An 8,974-nucleotide genomic window follows, 5' to 3' on the forward strand; every position below is an offset into this window, starting at 1 on the left:
CTTTGGGAATGAACCACCACCATCCATTTATTTTGGTGGATGTTGTAGGTGAATTTGGGTGGAGGTTGTAGGTGAATTTGGATGGATTGTTGTAGGTGAATTTGGGTGGAGGTTGTAGGTGAATTTGGATGGATTGTTGTAGGTGAATTTGGGTGTATGTTGTAGGTGAATTTGGGTTGAGGTTGTAGGTGAATTTGGATGGATTGTTGTAGGTGAATTTGGGTGTATGTTGTAGGTGAATTTGGGTGGAGGTTGTAGGTGGATTTGGATGGATTGTTGTAGGTGAATTTGGATGGATTGTTGTAGGTGAATTTGGGTGTATGTTGTAGGTGAATTTGGGTGGAGGTTGTAGGTGAATTTGGATGGATTGTTGTAGTTTTAATGCAATGGTCAACATTTATTTCACTAAAATTTCAATGTTTACAAATGTAATTTTAATGCGATGGCTAACATTTATTTTAACGAAATTTCAATGTCTACAGTCGCATCTCTGGTTCTTCAAAAAGGGAGTGTAGAGACACCGAGAAAGAATTTCAAGAACGATGTAGGAAATTTCATCTTCGATCGAATTCTCCTGAATCTCTCGGTACTGACACCTTCGACGACTGGTGGGAAGAATATACGCACGACTTTTTTGGCACTTCGGTCGAGGAAGTAGTTAACAAAATTTTTGGTGACCGGCCCAAGAAACCCTTCGCCCCTCAATCTAAAGAGAGGCGCCCCAAGGTACACCCTTGTTTCTACCTATATTTTCTTTTAGACATTTAGGTAATTCTACTAACGGGACTTTGCTTTCTTAGGTGGTCGAGTACTAAAATAGACGGGTGTGGTCGCCCCGATAGTGGTCAAGAAAAAAATGGCCCTTTCCTTTAAGAAGACCACCGTAAAAATCCTACCGAGCAAACGACTTCACCCGGTTACTGAGATGATAGGCAAAACTCCCCGTCCCCCGAAACATGTCAAGAAATTGGCGAAGAATAGAGCTCGGGAGATTCATGTCATCTCCAGTCATACCACCGAGACGACCGTCCTGAGTGCCTCTCCTCCTGCTCCTGTTGCTCAAACTTCGATAGATAATCAACCTTCTCCAGCCGGCCCGGCAACCCAAGCTCAACCAACACGTAAGGTCCCCAGGGTGGTGGTTAAGCCGGTTGCTGCACCCTTGGTTGACTTGCCTGCAGCTCTAGGGTCAGCGAGAGTACCCGTTCTGGAGGGAACGACTCCTTTGACTGGAAAAGATCTCTCCAGGAATCCGAAGCATTCGGTGGTCATCTTAGAAGAGGTATGACTACGCTATCAAATCCTATTGCTTGTTGAGTATCAAACAATTATTAACACTTCTATTTTAGGATGATGGGAGTGACGAGACTCCGTTGTCGAGTCGTTCTCGACCGATCCCAGCTTCTTCCGTTGATCCTCCCCACGTGGTTGAGGTGGCCAATCAAGATGATCCTCGGTGGCCGATCGTGAAAAAAAACCTATGTTCGAGCCTGAGACGACTTCAGAAACTCCACTTCACCCTCAGGACCAAGACCTCGGCATCCCTCCAGTGACCTCAACTTTTGTAAGGCTTGATTACTTTCTATTGTCAATTTGTTATAACATGTCTGAACCGAGCAAATATTAAATGTCAGGTGCCCACCCATTCTTTTCATCGAAAATTCTACGCACCGAAGGGTGTTATCTATATTTCTTGGCCACCTCAGTGGCCGTCAAACGTAGATAACCTCCATCGGCCGCGTGAACTGAGAAGCAGTCTAAAACACTGGGCTCGGCCATTGAGTTCTTCAGGTTCAAGCAACAAACCTGAAGACATGGCCGAAGTCTCTTATCAGCATGTTTAAAACAAAAACCTTTTTGCTATATTCTTTCATGATTTCCTTATGCTTAACATGATTTTTGTGTGCAGCCTTCCTGGGAAGTCAAGTTTAATGCTCTTTTGTCAAGTACTTCTGGAGCGGCTGGTCCTTCGGCTACTACAACTAAACCTACCGATTCAGCTGCTCTGGTTCGGCTGTAAGAAGTTTTGTCTTTCTCGGTGTCACAAGTCCTTGAGCGCAAAGGTCTTGATTTGTTGGGTGCATGCCTAAACGACCTCGGAGCAGATGGTCAAATGAGCACCGAAGCCATCGTTCAGGCTTAGTCCACCTTGGAGCGAGTTCAGGAATCCTTCAGCATTTTTTAGAATGCTCTTCGGGTTGACGAGGACTTAAAAGCTGCATTGGCCGTTCAAGACACAATGCGTCCGAAAATCGACGCTTTAAAGGTGAAAGGAGAGGTCCTAGTCGATCTTGACCGTCAAATGGTCGAACTGGCAAAATGAAGGTCGGCCATTGCGTCTGAGCTTGCGAGGGACTTTGAGTCGGGCGGTAAATCTTGTTTAACCAAATTCGCGACGAACGCGAAACGAGTCGAGCAGCTGAAGATGGACAAGAAGAACCAGCAAGCCAGGTCATAATGGGCGAGGTGAGGTGGTTGGAATTGAAGGCCCTCCTTGGAATTCTTCTTCCTTCATCACCCTAGAATAATTTGGCTGTAACCCGACTTATCAAGGAAATGAAACGAACTTTTATTCTTGCATCTCCCATGTGACTGGGTAGTATGTTTTTAAGAACTTTCCATTAATTGGCAACTTGTGAATAATACTGGTTCGATCTCTAAAATGGTATGCCCCCTTGCCGAGGACTTTATGGACAATGAACGGTCCTTCCCAATTCGACGACCATTTGCCAAACCTAGGGTCTTTATTTCCTACGGGCAGCACAGCTTGCCAAACTAACTCCCCTCGCCGAACGTTTTTTGTTTGACTCTTTGATTATACGCTCGCTCAGCAACTTTCTTTTGTACCACTAGAAGGTTGTAAGCATCAAGCCGATCTTCTTCCAAATCTTCTAACTTTTTTAACATGGCCTGGTTATATTCGACGTTAGACAAACTACTCTGCTCGATCACACGTAAAGAATTTACACTTAACTCGACCGGTAATATCGCGTCATGTCCATAGGTTAACGCATATGGAGTGGTCCCCGTTGCCGACCGGGGTGAAGTCCGGTATGCCCACAAGGTTTCATTCAATTTTAAATGCCACATGCCAGGTCTTTCTTTTTCGAGAATGCCGATCAAAACCTTATTACTTGTTTTGGTTTGTCCATTCGCTTACAGATAGTATGGTATGGACTGCTCAAGCTGAATTTTTAAGCTTGCCATATACTCTTTGAACCTTTCGACTGTGAAGACTGTGCCATTATCAATTATGATCATTTCTGGTATGCCGAACCTGGTCACAATATGTTCCTCCACAAAATCGCAAACCTCCTTAGATGTTAATTCGGCTTATGATTTTGCTTCGACCCACTTAGTGAAATAATCAGTTGCCACGAGTATCCATGCATGTCTCGCTGCCCCAAAAGATGGCGTGATTTTACCGATCATGTTCATTGCCCATCCTTTGAACGGCCAAGATTTGGTAACCGAATGAAGTAATTCGGCCAGGGCTCTTTGGATAGGTCCATGAATTTGACACTGAACGCATCTTCGTGCATACTCAATACAATCTTTCAATATGCTTGGCCAAAAGTAACCGTGCCGGCAAAGTAGCCAGCGCATCTTGCATCCTGATTGATGGGCTTCACAAATTCCTTCATTTACCTCTATGATTGCTTGGGCAGCTTCTTGCCGGCCGAGGCATAACAGTAATAAACCGTCCTCGCTTTTTCAATACAACTCATTTTGTTACGAGATGTAGTTTGTGGCATGAACCCTTATATTTCGGTCGTGTTTGCCTTTAGGATTATCAAGGTATTGCATAATTGGCCTTCTCCAGTCGTTTGGTAGCGTCTCGATCGCGTAAACATCTACGGGATCCTCCCTTTCCAACAACGAAGGTAAGGACATTACTCGTGTACGGATAACTTGGTCACGCTGAAAGACTTGTTGATTAACCAAAGTCAGATACGATTACCGTAAAACGGGTATCATTGGTCCATACTTGCCCCCCAGGAGTTGTGCTCCGGAGGCTATCTGAACGAGTTCGTCTGCGACGGTGTTCTAACCATGGGAAATATGATTGAACGTGATACCGTCGAATGACTCGGCCAACTAACTGGCAACCATGTGATAAGGCTCTAGAGTACAACTCATGCACCGAAAAGTTCCATTGAGTTGGTTAATCACGAGCTCTGAATCACCGAAAACGAGGACATGAGCAGCGTGCAAATCATGGAGTACGCTAAGGCCGATAACAAGGGCTTCGTATTCGGCCTGATTGTTGGTACAATCAAAATCCAACTTGAGGGAAAAGAACCAACGGTGTTGGTTAGGAGACTGGAGTACGATCCCCACATCGGTCGATGTCGACGTACTGGAACCATTGAAATACATCGTCCAATAAGGGTAGCGTCGACCGGGGTGCCTGAAAGAGAAGTCCCAATGATAACCGAGATGTCGAGGATGGTAGGAGTCATAGTACCAAATGGAAAAACCAAGGTGTTGGTGGCCGAGCACCAGAGGCTAAGAGCTGCCATGAGGAGATCTTTATCCATTGTAATCTCCATAGTCGAGAACTTGATTGCATCATAAATACCAAGAATTTTCCACTCTTTGCCGAAGAACCTTTCCATTTGAACAACCCATGCCACGTAGTTTGCATTAGGTGAAGGCCAGAATCCTTGGGGTTTTGTTTAGCACCACTTCGACCAATCGAATCCTTGCAGTAAACCTGCCAAACGGTATTTTTTAAACAGGTTGGTGATGGATGACGGCACTGTATCCTTGAAGAGTGGGCCCAGAACTTGATAAGTAGTGTTCGATTCGCCCTCGAAATGCAGAGTTTTGATAGCGTGTTGATCAATGAAATCCTTGCACTTGTTGCACTCAGAGGAAAGTTATGAGACAAAGGTGGCCATTGAAAAAAGGTTAGAAATTGCTGAGAGGAAAGTGCTAGAATTTTTTTTTTTTTTTAAGGATTTACAAGGAAACAGAACGGCAAGAAAATTTCAAAGGTTTGAGAAAGCGTAAGGAATGAATGAAAGAGATAAAGATATTTATAAGCATTTGGGAATGGAAGGCTAAATGGTTGATTTTCAAAATCAAAGGTAAAATCAAGCGGGAGATATACTAATCATTGTACACGATCAGAAAATCAAGGCGAGAAGATCGAGGTTTTCACGGATTGAGGATGCACAATGGCGTGTTACGGCGGTTTTAATGCAAGAGAGACATTTCGGCGGTCGCATGGTTTTGAGGATCATGAATAAAGGTTGCTAGGGTAACCAGGGGGTTGACATGCGGCAAGACGGTTTGGAACTCGAGATTAAGGGATCACGCCTCATAAGCGCATGGTGGCAGTTCTCGAAAGTCGGTTTCACTTCTTCAAGGTCGAGGCTCGAATTAAGGAGTATAGCTCGACGACCTCAGAAGCGAGGGGGTAATGTTTGGGCCCAAAAATACTGTTTTGAGCTGAGTTAGGTCTTTTTTGGCCCAGTGTGGGATAGGCCGAGGTTAGATTCATCCTCGGCCCAGAAGTTGTAAACAGGTGTCGTTAGAAGATATTCAACCCATGGGCCGAGTTGTCGAAGTGGGCCATATCCTATCGGAAAAAGGAATGTGGACAAATCCTGTTGTGAGAGTGAGTCTCGACGGGATCAGGATGCTGAGATTGAACACGGTTTGATAATGAGTTGTGTTCAAAGTCCTAGTAGGAATAGGATTGGTCGAGATAAAGATGGATTATGATAAGGAGTTCTAATCCAAGAATGAATGGGATTCAATACTGGTTGGCTGCTATAAATAGGGAGAGAAGACATCGAAACAACCCCCTCCAATTCAACACACAACTGCCCTGCGCAAATTCTCTCAACAACCTTGAGACTTTTTCCTTTTCTTTTTTCGCCGACACACGTTCAGTTTGGATAAACAGCACTATGAATGCAACCAATGATATCTTCAATCGGCATAGATAGTATTGTCACCGTAGAACCAGCCGATCTCGCAGCATCTTCAGTCGGCAGAGATAGCACTGCATCGAGGGTGACTGGTTATCTATCCAAGTTTCAGTCGAAAAGGATTTCCGAATCCTTATTGGTCGAGGTCATCTCATTAGCCTTCTCGGCGAAGTGGGGTGTTACAGTTTATTAGGCTCGGCACATTGCACGTCGAGTTAGTTTATGATTGGATACTCTCAAGTGGGATTTAGAGTTCGGCTTTCCGATGGCAGAACCACGTTTATTGTTAAGACATATATCCGCTTTGAGTATTTGTGCCCTTACACTTTAGTGTCGATTCGACGTGAGTTTACTCTGACGAATACCATCACTGTGACCGAATCCAACAACAACAATTTGTGAACTTCGTAAGAATAGTAGCCTTGTCTTCAGGTTCGAGAACCCAAGAGGCTGAGACGTGTTCCTTCCTCGGTCGCAATCACAAGACGCAGAAGTCGATCGCGCACCCAACACAACATCATCATATTTTACTCCTTGGCCGAGTTCGGCTAACGAGTTGGCACGCTCCGAATTCAACCGAAAGACGTAGTTAGCTTATAGATTACTCAGCCTGCGCGCCACGTAGGCTTGGTAATTTTTAGGGTCAACACGGGAATAATTATCGGTGACAAGCTCAACTAAACACTAATTTAACTAACTATCAATACTTACAATTCTTTACTTCAATTTCTCGATCCTTCACACAATGATTTATGACCAACATCCCATCACTAAATCATAAGGTTAAATCTCACATTTTCCACCAATGTCCCTCACATTGCACAATTTCCTAAACAAGGCTATTGTCTCAATTATTTAGTCTCATTTATGGTATGGTTGTATCTAACGTCTCATTAGACTGCCTACGTATCCTAAACAGGGATCAAATCATTCGTAGTTCGCATTAGTACTTCAAAGTATATGCAATAATCAATTTATAACCGTTTGTGGGATTATCAATCATATATAAGATATAAAAGAAAAGACCCACTCACCTGAGGTCCTCGCTATGACTCCCTAGCATGCATATCGAGACATCATGAACCATCGTCGCCTACCACGAAGTCCAAAAGTGGACAGAAGGTGGTCAATTTTGCTCACAAAGCCGGCGGGTACATAAAGCTTCCCAGCATCAATTCGTCATCTACAATGGTCCAACGAGGTCAAGGTTGGTTGGGATTTTCTCCTGGGATGATGGGCTACAAAGCCCAAGTGGTGGCATTCGCCATTGCTATGCCGATTCACCGGAAAAGTGAAAATGGTGGCCGAAGCACCGTTTTGACACGTCGGATTTCGAGGTTTCGCCCCGCCACATATGGTGGTTAATAAAGGTGGTTCTTGGTTGGGTTTTGTAGAGGGGAATGAGAGCTTCAATATGGAGGTGATGGCGTCAAAAAATTCTACCAGAGTTGGCCGAAATCAGCCTTGAAAAATGGGAGGTCAAATTGGGTTGTGTGTGGGTCGATGAGAAGCTGAGCTTCCCGTTTTTTTTTCTTTTTTTTTTTCTTCTTCCCTTATTTCTGATTGGTTGTTTGGTCCTTAGTTCCCTTTTATTTGATTGGTCCCTTGTACTCTAATCTAATTGGTCCTCATCCCACAAGGTGGGAATTCAAATAATTTATAACTAAACTTTGAATAACCAAAATCAAACATCCGTAACTATACGGTTATAATTCGGATTCGCAAACGGCTTTCGCCTATGCGTTCGTACCAACGAGTACTACGAAGATATGCTAAAAGAATAAGTCATACATATCTCTAACCGATGGTCAACGGAAGTCAAAGTCCTTGCCTTTAGGGTATTTTCGTAAATTCACGCTTTTAAAATTAATATAAATGTAAAATTTGGGACGGGTGTCATATTCAGCTTTGAGGTGATTTTTAAAATAGATCATGAAATTTTAATTTTTTTTTTTTCATTTTACATCATAATGTATTAAAATTGTATGTCTGTGTCAAAGTGATTGTTGATCATTCATTAAATTGATGTCATAGTGAGCGTAAGATCCTAATATAGGCAAACGTGTAAGCCGCATTTGCACCAAATTGACTATAAAAAAAATCATTAATATAATGGAGAATTAGATAATAAAAAGACAAAGTATAAATTGAGTAAAATGTAGTTAACACAAAAATAAACTATCACACCTCAAACTGTAAACACTTACCAAACCAGTTTTAAAATTTCACTAGAATGGTTACCAAAGAAACCCTAAAAAATAAAGTCAAAAATATCATAATTTTAACTCATTAAACCCTTGATCCTTTCTTAGTATCTTTGTGAGTTTTATAATGAAAGAAAAAGCATGTTATCGAGAATACCTTTTTCCACCAAACCATTCTTGTAAGGGAAATTTTATTTGAACCCACATAATATCTCTCTACACCCAACTTAAATTGTAATTGAAAATTATTTTTTTTACCCTATTGCATAATTACCATCAAGTACAAGATGAAATTAACATTAAAACTAAAATTTATCAATAAACCCACCCCTAATAATCAAACCCTACCATACCAAATCACCATTTTTACAAAACACTATCAATACTGACAGTAAACATAGACAAAAACACTGAAAAGAACCTTCAAATGGTGGTCCATAAAGGATCTAAACTATTGAGCAAGTCGAAAGCCAAGCTAATCGATTTCATGAGCCATGCAAATTTGATGTCCCAAAACCAGGCCACTACATAATATACTGGGAGATCAAATGATAAGCTGAAGAGAGAGTTCTTAGTGAATGATGTAGAGAAATGGATGCAACATTTTTGGATCATGGCTATGTGGTCTCGAGGAGAAGCAATTTAATCCGGCCTCTTGAGCTTCGAATTGTGGAGAAGGGAATTTTCAAGAAAATTTTGGAACAGTTCAACTAAAAAACTGATCAGTTTTTCAAATTATTAACATTCAATAAGCCAATAATATATAGAACATTTTCATATGTACCCAAATTCAAGCTAGCTAGCTATAAGGGGATTTTTTTTTTCAGT

This window comes from Malus domestica, chromosome 09 (assembly GCF_042453785.1).
Source record: "Malus domestica chromosome 09, GDT2T_hap1".
Lineage (NCBI taxonomy): Eukaryota > Viridiplantae > Streptophyta > Magnoliopsida > Rosales > Rosaceae > Malus > Malus domestica.